The sequence below is a fragment of the Muntiacus reevesi genome, chromosome 1 (assembly GCF_963930625.1).
Source record: "Muntiacus reevesi chromosome 1, mMunRee1.1, whole genome shotgun sequence".
Taxonomy (NCBI): domain Eukaryota; kingdom Metazoa; phylum Chordata; class Mammalia; order Artiodactyla; family Cervidae; genus Muntiacus; species Muntiacus reevesi.
In genome coordinates, this window is record NC_089249.1 from 44596307 (window position 1) to 44609685 (window position 13379).

A 13379-nucleotide genomic window follows, 5' to 3' on the forward strand; every position below is an offset into this window, starting at 1 on the left:
GGATCTGGTTTCCCATTGGTATTTCGTTTCCGCAGATACTGGGCATATAGCTCTAAGTCCACAGTCCGGCCCAAGAAGGAGTCCTGCTGTCAAGATGGAACCTGTTCTGTTTCCTCCTTTATATTGCCTTTACTCTTTGGTTCAAATTCAGTCGACTGCATTTATGAGGATCTATTTCTAGTTTCTCTATTCTGTCCCATTGATCAGTTTGTCTTATTTCAGCACGCTAACTTGCTTACTGTAGCTAGATAGTAAGGCTTGACATGGAATAAGGTCCATTCCCCAATTTCCTTCTTCAATATTGGGTTGACTATTCTGGGAATTATGCCTCTTCATACAAACTTTAGAATTATTTTGCCAACAACAATAAAATGACTTGCTGCATTTTTATTGTGAGTATATTGAACCTATAGATGATGTTGTAAGGAACTGACATCTTGAAGATATTGTGTTTTCCTATTGTTGCAGGAAAGGGGACCCCTTCCAGGGCCCGAAACTGGGCTCTTATCTAACACTTGGAAATGAACTGTCCGAGGAGACACATGTGCTGACAACACAAGAGATTTTATTGGGACAGGGCACTCGGGTGGAGAGCGGAAGTTTTAAAGTGTGTTTGACCAATGAAATTGCTTCCCAAACATGTAACCAATCCGCTTGTGCTAACTACCCACTGCTTATGTTTGAAATCGAGCACCCTATAAATGTGTGTGGAAACTGGGGCTCAGGGCTCTCTGACTTTGCACCACTGCGTTGGTTGCAGCAGGGGCCCTGAGTCGAGTCAACAATAAATTTCCCTTCCTTTGCGTGTTGCATTGTCTTGGAGGTCTTCTCTTTTCCCGATAGGGGATTTGGACATCGGGCATAACAGTGCAAGTTGTGTGGTTCAACTTCTTCTAATGAAAAGCTGGAAGTGGACTTTATCATCTCTTCATTCTGCTCTGAGATGAAGGAAGGAGCTATGTAAAGTATCTTCATGCTCATTTAAAACCACCCCTTTGCTAGAGTTGCCATATGAGCCAGTGATCCCACTCCTGGGCATATGTTCAAAGAAAGCAGTAATTTGAAAAGATACATGCACCCCAATGTTCATGGCAGCACTATTTACAATAATCAAGATATGGAAGCAATCTAAATGTCCAGCAACAGATGAATGGATTAAGAAGATGTGGTACATACTTAGCAATGGAATATTACTCAGCCATAAAAATGAATGAAATAATGCCCTTTGCAGCAACATGGGTGTGTCATGGGAGTGTAATTTCCTTGATTCTGTCTCATCACAACAAAAATTTGAAGCAACGGACATTAAAGCCCTTGGACAGACCATGTCACAGCTCTTGGACAGATCAGTGTTATAACTCTCGGAGATCAGTGTTACAGCTCTGTGTTACAGCTCAGTTTTATTTAGAAAATAAAAGAAAAATACATCCTTGAGGTGTGAGGGCATGCCGACCCAAAAGACACAAAGAGGAGAGAGCGAGGGACACCCTGCGCTTTGGCTCCTCTTTTTAATGTTTTTCCTACCCCCTCTCCGCTCCGGGTCTGTCCTATGTAAATTGGGCTAGCCAGGAGTTCTGTTTGTTCTACTTGAGGTCCTCACTCCGGGCTTCAGACCTTCCTTTGTTCTATTTTTGAGGTCTTTTTCCTTTCTTGTCTTTTAGCCAACTCCATTCTGGACTCCTTTTCCCTATTCTAACTACCCAATAGATGGATTTAGAGATTGTCATACTAAGTGAAGTAAGTCAGACGGAGAGAAACAAATATTATATGATATCACTTATATGTGGAATCTAAAAAAAAATGAAAATGAATTTATTTGTTATACAAAATAGAAATAGATCCATAGACACAGAAAACAAACTTATGGTTACCAAAAGAGAGGTTAGGGGAGGGATAAATTAAGAGATTGGGATTAATATGTGCATATTACTCTATATAAAATAATCATCAAGGACCTACTATATAGCACAGGGAACTATACTTAATATTTTGTGATATATTGTGATAACATATGACAGAAAAGAATCTAATATATATATATATATATGTATACTAGATATGTATATATACATAACTGAATCACTATGCTATACACATACAACATTGTAAATCAACTATACCTCAATTAAAAAAAAAAAAAACATGCCTGTTATTCTTTGTAGTCCTCAGGAATGAGGTATGCCTAGCCCCTCAGGTAGCACCTGGAAAGATTGAGGTACTAGATATGGAGTTCAAACTTTCTGCTCCTCAGGGAGAATCTGGGAGCAGGATTTGCTCTCCTGATTATATGTTGAGGTTCAGGGGATGGGGAGTGTGGTGAAAAAGTGTTGTCAGCTTTTCCTACAGCTTTGGTGTGGTTAGTTTCACAATTACTCTGTCTCTTGAACAGTTCCTGGATTTCTCTCAGAAGAATTCATCCACATGTGACTGTTGAACTTGTGTATTTTGGTAGGAAAATCAGTCCAGAAGCTCCTATTTTGCCATCAAGTTGTGTCAGTCACAGTGTCTTTCAATACTAAGCATGCATCTTTGTAATAGTCAAACCTATAAAGAACCAGATGTCATAAAATGGGTGTAAATAAACACTGTAACAACCATATAAAGGCTTACAACTCAGCAATCAAAAGGAATGGGCAGTTGATACGTGGAACAATTTGATTGAATAAATGAAAAAAAGAAAAAAACTAATCACAAAATTTTACATATTGTTTCATTTCATTTTTTGTAACATTCTTGCAATGACAAAGTTGTAGAGATAAAGAACAGCAGCTAAGGACAAGATGATGAGAGAGGAAAGAGGGGTGTGGCTTTGAAAGACCTACAGGCTGTGTCTATGTGGTGATGGAGTCGTTCTGTATCTCCACCATGTCAGTATCCACATCTTAGTTGTGATTTCACACCTTAGTTTTTAAGATGTTACTAGATAACTAGTAGATAAAAGGGACATAGGAATTTTCTGTAATATTTCTTACAACTGAGTGTGAGACTGTGATGACCTGAAAAGCTTGTTGGAAGTTTAATTAAAAAATCGTGTAGATATAATAAAAAAACAAGTGAGGTTCAACAGCTCACCACTCCCAAAATCAGTCCTCGAGGGAGGCAAATACTGGTAGAAAGGAAACTTACTTTTAATCAGAATGTTGGAAATCTGGAGAGATGGTGGACTCAGTGTCCCCAAGAACCACCTCCAAGATTCTGCTCAGCCCTGAAAGATTTTAAAGGGAAACGTGAAGTAATGTCAGTTAATCCTTGAGATAAGGGGTCAGAGTCTTCACCATCCTCCAGTGTGTGGGCTTGTTGCCTTCTTGTGACCTTTCTTTCTATCTTGTTTACACTGTTCATGAGATTACAGACACTAGGGAAAGATATAAGATCATCTGTTAACTGGAAGCTAATAGTTTGAGCTCAGCAGTGGCCACAGGATTGGAAAAGGTCAGTTTTCATTCCATTCCCAAAGAAAGGCAATGCCAAAGAATGCTCAAACTACCACACAATTGCTCTCATCTCACATGCTAGTAAAGTAATTCTCAAAATTCTCCAAGCCAGGCTTTGACCAATACATGCACCATGAACTTCCAGATGTTCAAGCTGGTTTTAAAAAAGGTAGAGGAACCAGAGATCAAATAGCCAACATCCGCTGGATCATCAAAAAAGCAAGAGAGTTCCAGAAAAACATCTATTTCTGCTTTATTGACTATCCCTTTGACTCTGTGGATCACAATAAACTGTAAAAAATTCTTCAAGAGATGGAAATACCAGACCACCTGATCTGCCTCTTGAGAAACCTGTATGCAGGCCAGGAAGCAACAGTTAGAACTGGACACGGAAAAAGAGACTGGTTCTGAATAGGAAAAGGAGTATGTCAAGGCTGTATATTGTCACCCTGCTTATTTAACATATACACAGAGTACATCATGAGAAATGCTGGGCTGGAAGAAGCACAAGCTAGAATCAAGATTGCCAGGAGAAATACCAGTAATCTGAGATATGCAGATGACACCACCCTTATGACGGAAAGTGAAGAGGAACTGAAGAGCCTCTTGATGAAAGTGAAAGAGGAGAGTGAAAAAGTTAGCTTAAAGCTCAACATTCAGAAAACTAAGATCATGGCATCTGGTCCCATCACTTCATGGCAAATAGATGGGGAAACAGTGGAAACAGTGGCTGACTTTATTTTTCTGGGCTCCAAAATCTCTGCAGATGGTGACTGCAGCCATGAAATTAAAAGATGCTTACTCCTTAGAAGGAAAGTTATGACCAAGCTAGATTGCATATTAAAAAGCAGAGATATTACTTTGTCCACAAAGGTCTGTCTAGTCAAGGCTGTGGTTTTTCCAGTGGTCATGTATGGATGTGAGAGTTGGACTGTGAAGAAAGCTGAGCACCTAAAAATTGATGCTTTTGAACTGTGGTGTTGGAGAAGACTCTTGAGAGTCCCTTGGACTGCAAGGAGATCCAACCAGTCCATTCTAAAGGAGATCAGTCCTGGGTGTTCATTGGAAGGACTGATGTTGAAGCTGAAACTCCAATACTCTGGCCACCTCATGTGAAGAGTTGACTCATTGGAAAAGACCCTGATGCTGGGAGGGATTGAGGGCAGGAGGAGAAGGAGATGACAGAGGATGAGATGGCTGGATGGCATCACCTACTCGATGGACATGGGTTTGAGTAAACTCCGGGAGTTGGTGATGGACAGGAAGCCTGGTGTGCTGCAATTCATGGGGTCGCAAGGAGTCAGACACGACTGAAAGACTGAACTGAACTGAATGGTTTGAAGACAGAGATAAAACAAGGTGGTCTCTGGCATGCAAGGTGCTCTTTGCAGAAAACAGATCTCAGTAGTGAGAAGTGGAGTATTTCCTGCCATACCAGTAAACAAGGATCTCACAGGCATCAGTGATTGCAGCCCTCTGAAGTTAACCTGTGAGACCTAGGGGAACACGGGCAGGAGAAGAATATCTGCTATCTAGCAGCCATCAAACCACAGTCACTACCCTATGGTGAGTCCTGAGGAAACTTTAGATGTGAAAACACAGAATATTGGCCCCAGATAGGTGAGGTGGATAGCAAAGGAATGATTTCAGTGAGCCCAGACTCTTTCATCTTCCAATATGTAGAAAAGTGCTAAATCCCTTAACATCAGATATCTGGCTTTCTTTAATGAACAATAAAATCTTTTAATTTCAGACTACTGGCCCTTTGTTGCAAACCTATATAACTTGATTGTTCCCTTTCACCTCCTCAGAGCAGTTCTCTCAGGGCTACTTGAGAAGTTCCCTCCCAGGCCTAAAGTCCTAAAAATTCCCACCAAATAAAACACAACTCTCAACTTTTAGGTTGTGAATATATTTTAAAGAAGACAGCAGGAGGCTCTTTTTCTTGTCATTAGAAAAACTGTATTATAAATGACTTTTAATCAGATATCCCCATGCTCTACTCATCTCTGACCCTTGAGCACACCTTACAAATATTTTAATTATTCAGCAACTTGGCTAACTTGCCAGTTCTTTCCATAGATCAAAGAAGTAGGAATGGAGAATAAGTAATTAACAGATGATCAGATCTCATCCCTAGCTTCCTTTTCAGTGATCTTGATGGGGACAGAGTAAATAGCTAATCCCACTAGGGGATTATAAATTAAAAAAAAAAAAAAAAAGTATGAGAGACCCCTGTAAGTTAATAATCACTTAAGAAAATAGATTTGCTTAACCAGAAAGCCAGCAGGTTTGCTTAGCAACAAAACCGTGAGGTATGCCCCAAAACAATAAAAGGATGGTGGTGCAAAACCCACATCCTGCCCCGTGAGCTCATTGAGTTAATGACCCCTAGACTATGCTTTCTACACACAAAAAGCCAACAAACAGAAAGCAATAATTTATGGAAAGGTGACATTTCAAAGCAAAGATCCTCATTGTATTGAGACCTGAAATATTTCCTTAGTGCCATGACAATCCTGGTTTGATCATTTAGGGACAGGAAAACTCCCCAGACCAATCTAAAGGAGATGCTGATGATGAAAGCATGATGTCTACTCAGAAATGAGGAAGAAAGTGATTTTGCCCCTCCCCACTTTTCCTTTGATTATAAAACTCTAGCCCATTTATTTCTTGGTGCAGAATTCTCTCACCCAGCTGTTTTTTAAGCCTCACAAATGTCCTGTTCTAAGAAATCACCTCTAATCTATCTCTTGCCTCTCGCTGAATTTTTTCTGTGCCTAGACATGGATTAACAGAGTTCTTCAGAGCATCCCCCCTCCCAAAATGCCACCCAAGAGTTTCAGTCTCCCAAACAAGTCATGTGAGCAAGATAGAGGAACGAGTCTAGAGGAAGACTGCGAGGAAGCCACCTGCATGCAGTGGGGGTTGGCAGTGACTCTGTTCCCTTCTCAACAAGGAGCTGAGATCACTTCCTGCCATTTCTTTACAATTTTCAGGGCTGAGAAGAATCTTCGGAGGTGGTTCTGGGGGGACACTGAGTCCACTATCTTCTCAGATTGCCAGCTTTCTGATTAAAGACAGCTTGTCCTTCTACAAATGTTCATAAGTTTGATTTGGTAAGCCACGAGCAGTTGGGTCCAATTCAATTGGTAACTTGCAGAGAGCTCTTTCCTGCGAAGAACTCTTTCCTGCCAAAAGCTGCTTACAATAAAAGTTAGATTAGATGAAGGAAAAAAATCCAATCAATCCCTTCCATGCACATAGAGTCAGAATCCACTACATCATTTGCACAGTCAAGTGCAAAATAAAAAGGGAGGAGTGCTTTGTTTAAATTTGTTAATAATTTTAAGATATCAATGGTAGGGCATTAAGCCAAGTATGAAGCCCCTTTTCTGTCCAGAAAAGTGTACTCCCAGATGGTCTGCATGTCCACGTAGTTGATGGTGCACACAGAATCATTTTTAGTTACCATTCACCACTGACTGTGCACACTCTGTATTCTTGCTTCTTGAAGAGGGTACTTTCCTCTGCTGAGCTACCTAACAGGAGTTGCTTTGTTTATTGGGTTTCACACGTTTCTCTCAGATATTCTTCACAATGCACAAGGACGAAATATACTTTCCTCCTACCGTTGGAGAAACACTCGCATTCAGAATATTTAAACTCAGGCACTGGCCAATCAGAAGAGCCAATGGTCAGTGTTCTACACTTAGGGGTTACAGCTTTATCTGAGCCCTGAAGAAAAGGTTGTAGGTATTCTCTAGACCAAAGGTTCACCGGGGAGATAATAGAAAATAAAGTTCATACTATTTCCGTATGAATAACTGTGACTAAGCAGGACTCTCTGGGGCCTTCCTGGGACGGACACCTCCCCCCATATCCTCTGCCGGTCTCTTGCTTGCAGAAAAGGTATTGTTTCCCAAGCATCTCCAGAGTCACAAAGCCTGGTTCAAAAATTTAGGGGAAAGATGGTAGGGGTAATTAGGTGAAGGAGGAAAGGAACAGGCCGAGCTGACTCCATCTTGGAAAAGAAGGAAACTCCATCTTACATCCTTAGTGAACTTTGGAATATGTGGCTGGTAGCAATGGAGATAACATACCTACGACTGAACAGGATTCGCGGACTGATGAACGCCAGATTCCATACCAAGATTTCCCATCGCCAGAAAGAATGTAATAATCCGTTATGTAGTCAGTCACCGTCGTAATCTTTATGGCACACATTGGTATAATGTATAACCAGCTGGCCCTTCTGACTATGAATCATGGGTTAACCTGATTGTTATCTCCCTTTGACATTTTCCAGAGTAGGGCTGAGAAATTTGGGGATGTGGGCTTGCGCATGTACACTTAGGGTATATAAAGTTTTCACAGAAATGGATCAGAGTCTCTGACTAAAGAGGGAACTCTCTCTGCCTTGGACCCGCTGGTGTAATAAACTGCACTCCACTGTCCACGTTGTCCTTCTGAGTGGGTTTGCTTCCTGGAGAGTTTGGCTACAGCATTTGGTGCACTGGACGGGAAGCTCCTCACTTTGAGGAGACAAGTCCCACTTGGGGCTACTCTGAGTCCTTGTGGCTTGGATCTTCTAGAGGGGGGATGGCATCTCGGCCTCCTGGAGAGATTCCATTTCTCAACGCCTGGGCCTTTCACATTGGTGGATAGTGGACGGCAGCAGGGGAACTGAGTGCTCAGGTAAGGGGGTTCCCACCTAGCAGGGTGGGATAGAGGGCCTGATCAACCCCCTGAGAGGGGCTAGGGAGAACACGGACAGCGACTGTCACAAAGAGGTGGTATCCACCTTGTTCTAGGATAGATTGCTACTGGACAAACGCAAGAAAGTTTTGGGGACATTCAGGGCTGTGAATGTCACAGAGGAGGTGGTGTCCTCATCGTCTGGGGGTAAACTATTACGGGAAATTGTGAAGGGGCTTCTAGGGGAAGAAACTTGCCTTTGTGCGCCTGTATTTTGCCCTCCCCAAGGAGGTGTCCTATCTGCTGTGAAATTTTTGATCCCTTCAGAACTGTCAGGCTAAAAGTAGGGGGATACATAAGTGAGTACGAATTGGCTTTTCCGGAGATGGCCTGGGATGTGGGATATTTAACCCAGACACACCGATCTCCCTTCTTCCTCTGAGATCTGGCCAGTAAGGCTCTTCTCACCCCAATTAGGAAGGAGGCGGAAAGGCAATTTAAGTGTTTCATTGAGTGGAAATATCAGAAGTACATAGGGGACCCCAAACTTCATAGACAGAATGGAAAGGAAAGGAAGAAGAAGGTCCAAGAAGGTAAGCAAGATAGGGGGAAATGAATCTAAGGCAACTGTGTTGGAGTGCATGATTAAAAATTTTAAGGAGGGATTTAGAGGAGACTATGGGGTGAAGATGATGCCTAACCGCCTCCACGTACTCTGTGAGGTCGAATGGCCCCGTATGGGAGCAGGATGGCCACCAGAGGGCACCATGGACTTAAAAATAGTGGAAGCAGTCTATACAGTAGCCCCAGGAGGGCCGGGACACCCGGATTAATATCCAAATACTGATTCATGGCTATGGTTGGCTCGAGATCCTCTCCCTTGGGCAAGGCTTTACATTCAGAGAGGGAAAGAGAGAATAATGGTACAAAAATTGACTGATAGCAAGAAAATTTCTGCAGGATCCGGACAGGGATGACTTGCCCCTTCTCCCATACTGGGTGATGTGCCCGTCATCTAATGCTCCACCTGGACCAGAGGCCGCCTTGCCTCATCCAGGGCCTGCTGGGGCTCCTGCAGCTGCCCTCCCATCAGCTCCGCTGGAGAAGGTAGAGTTACCACTTTGGCAGGCTCTGATTACTGAGGGAAGGAGCCTCTAGTCAATGCCCACAGGATTCAGCCCCGGCGGAACCTCCTAAGCTATACCCACCTCTCCCAGTGAGTACTGATGGGAAGAGGGAAGGAGACACTGGAACTAAACAGAGGCTGCACTCCATCAAGGAGCCGGGGGGAAAGGGCTCCACTACAAATGCCCCTCAAAGAGCTTCAACAGCCCCCAGTTCAGGGAGCAGATGGACATGACCACCAACCTCCAGGAGCCTACTATTACGAGCTGTTTTCCTCAATGGACATATTAAATTGGCAGAAGCACACTCCATTGTACTCAGAGAAGCCACAAGGCATGATCAGGCTGTTGGAAACTATTTTTAGAACCCACTGCCTTACATGGGATGACATAATCCAGCTACTAGTCTCCCTAAGACACAGGATCCTAACTGAGGCCAGAAAATGGCTAAGAGAAATGGCACCTGAGGGTACCATAAACTGGCAGTGGTGGGCAGAACTAGCCACCCCCGATGAGAGGCCCAAATGGGACTATAACACAGAGGAAGGAAAGGGCCACCTAGAGGGATATCGGCTGGCTATTTTACAAGGCCTCAAGTGGGGGGCCCAAAAGCCCATGAATATGGTGAAGCCCACCGAAATAATTAAAAAAGAAACTGAATCATCCTCTGAGTTCTAAGAAAGATTGTGTGAGGTTATAGGCTCTATACACCAATAGATCTGGAGGCTGCTGGATCTCAGATGATAAACACAGGCTTTGTGTCTCAAGACTACCCTGATATCAGACTCAAGCTTCAAAAGGTAGATGGAGTATTGGTCACGACTAACTCACAATTGATTGAGATTACTGATAAGGTTTTCAGGAATAGAGACATGGAGGCTATATGACCTTCCCTCCAGGAGCGAAGTCAGATGAATTAAATAATTGAGAAAGAGAGCTGATCCAACCATTCCCTGAGGTTTGGGTGGAAGATAACCCCACCCTCCACCCCCGCTCCGGCTTGCCAAATGTCAAGCTCTGGTGTTAATAGAAGTCAAACCTGGTGCCATAACAGTCAGGAAACGTCAGCACCCACTGCCGCTGAAGCGGGCTGGCATTTTGCCACATATAAATAGGTTACGACAGGCAGACATCCTGATTGAATGCCAGTCAGCCTGGAACACACCAATCTTCCCTGTTAAGAAGGGGGACTAGACTGCAGGCCTGTGTGGGACCTTAGACTGGTCAACCAAGCCACTGTGATCCTACATTCCACCGTTCCTAACCCCTATACTTTACTTGGCCTCCTCCCACCGAGTGCTAAGATCTATACTTGTTTAGATCTCAAGGATGCCTTCTTCTGTATATGCCTTGACCTGGTGTCTCAACCCATTTTTGCTTTTGAAAGGAAAGACCCAGCAGGGGGCATCAAACAACAGCTCACATCCAGTCGCCTCCCACAAAGATTTAAGAAGTCCCCACTATCTTTGGGGAAGCCTTGGCTTCTGACCTGGACTCATTCCAACCATAGAGGTTCAGATGCAGATTGCTACAATATGTGGATGACTTGCTTTTGATTGCCAAGAACAAAAAGGATTGCTGGGAAGGGATCAAGGCTTTACTGGAGCTGTTGATGGAGTCCGGCTACCGCGTCTTGAAAAAGAAGGCACAGATCTGCAAGGAGGAGATAAGATATTTGGAGTTTGTTGAGAGGAGGCACGAAGCTGTTAGACCAGTCGAGAAAAGATGTCATTCTGAGAATCCCACAATAAAAAAACAGACGACAGGTCGGAGAGTTCTTGGGAGCCACTGGGTTTTGTAGGATTTGGGTTCCGGGTTATTCCCAGATGGCCCAGCCGTTATATGAACTCTTAACTGGGCCAGAAGGAGATTCACTGAATTGGACTGAGAGACAGCAGCAAACCTTTGAGGAACTAAAACTGGCAATTACGTCAGCACCTGCCTTGGGCCTGCCAGTCCTTACCAAACCGTTTACTCCTTCCATAACTGAAAAAGACAAGGTGGCTATGAGAGTGTTGACCCAAACTATGGGGACTTGGGACAGACCCGTGGCTTATCTCTTGAAACGACTGGACAGTGTTGCCACCGGGTGGCCAGGATGCTTCCAGGTGATTGCTGCATTTGCCTTACTAGTCCAGGAGGCAACCAAGCTGACTTTGGGCCAGGACTTAAGTGTAAAAGTCCCCCATGAAGTCAACACTCTCCTACAAGGGGACCCCACGGATGGCTGTCAACATCTCGGATTACTCAATACCAGGGACTTTTATGTGAGAACCCCCATGTCACTGTTGAGCCTTGTCAGCCAGAAGTGAGCCCTCACATGATTGCAAAGAAATCCTAGAGGAAGTTCATGTCAGCAGACCTGACCTGAGAGACCAGCCAATCCCAGACCCAGATTGGGTCCTGTACCAATAGCACCAGCCTGTTGAAAGAAGGACGACTGTCGGGATATGCAGTAGTCACGGAGGAAATCATCATCGGGACTGGCTCCCTGCCATCACACTGGTCTGCTCGATGGGCCGAACTATACGCTCTAATCCGGGCCTCCAGTTATCAAAAGTTAAGAAGACAAACATCTACACTGACTCTAGGTACGCTTTTGCTAGTTTACACGTGAATGGGGCTTTTTATAAGGAGAGAGGTCTTCTGACAGCAAACTGAAAGGACATTAAAAACAAGGAAGAAATCTTGACTCTATTAAATGCTGTGTGGGAACCTGAAAAGGTAGCAGTGATGCGTTGTTAGGGTCACCAAAAGGAAGACACCCCACAAGCACGGGGAAACTGACTAGCAGATAAAGTAACAAAACATGCAGCTGAGGAATTTGGGGCTGCTGGTGGGGGAATCTATCAGAACCTTTGTTAACTTTGTCTCTCCACAGTGTACCCCAGCCCAAGACCAGCTGGCCGAAGCAGAAAGGGCCACCAAAAGTGAAAAGGTTGGTGGGAACCGCTGGATGGCAGATTACTGGTACCCGAGGCATTAGCCCCCACACTGGTATCTCAGGTTCACCAGACAACTCACTTGGGACATGACAAAATAGAAGGATTAATTCGGAAATATTTCCTAATTCCACGACTTTCCTCCTTGTGTAGAATGGAATCTCCGAACTGTTCTGCTTGCTCGAAGGTCAGTGCTGCCCTTGGACATAAACAAAAATCCCCAGGGATACAATTAAAAGGCACTCTACCTTTTGAACATTTAGAAGTGGACTTTACTGAAATGAAACCCTGCCGACACTGTCGCTATTTACTGGTCATGATATGTACCTTCTCAGGATGGATGGAGGCCTTCCCCACCTGAACTGAAAAGCAAAGGAAGTGGCTTGCTGTCTGCTTCGAGGATAATCCCCAGACTTGGTTTCCCAACCAGCACAGGATCAGACAATGGCTCTGCCTTTGTAGCCGACCTAATTCAATAGGTATGCACAACTCTAAGTGTCAAATGGAAATTGCATACAGCATATAGGCCCCAGAGTTCCTGGTAGAAAGAACCAACTGAACTCTTAAACACCAAATGGAATATAGAGATTGACTGTTCATGGATGAACTTGCTACTGGTGGCCTTGCTCAACTTAAGGGTGACCCCGAGTTCCCACAGTTATTCTCCTTATGAAATTGTCTATGGGAGACCCCCTCCCATAGTGAGACAGGTGTCAACAAACTTGCTACAGATAAAGGGGGATGGGATTTCACAGCAGATAGAACAATTGGGTAAGGTAATAAATCAAATAACTAAGTTTGTACAAGAAAGGGTGCCATTCCCTCTTGGAGAACAGATTCACGAATTTGTACCCGGCGATCAGGTGTGGGTCAAAGACTGGAAACATGACTCCTTGGCCCCACATCGGAAGGGTCCATATACTGTTGTTCTAACCACCCCCATGGCAGTTAAAGTTGCAGCTGTCACTCCCTGGATTCTCCACACGAGGGTGAAGAGAGCATACCACGCAGACCCGGAGAACACTGAGTGGATTGCACAGAAGGACCCCGCTGATCTATGTGAAAACCAAGATCATCATGAGATAGAAGAAAAAGAGACGAAACTCTACAACCAACTCCTGCTACACGGACTTTCCGGTGTCATCTTGAGACTAGCCATAGTTTCTGCACAGGACAATATT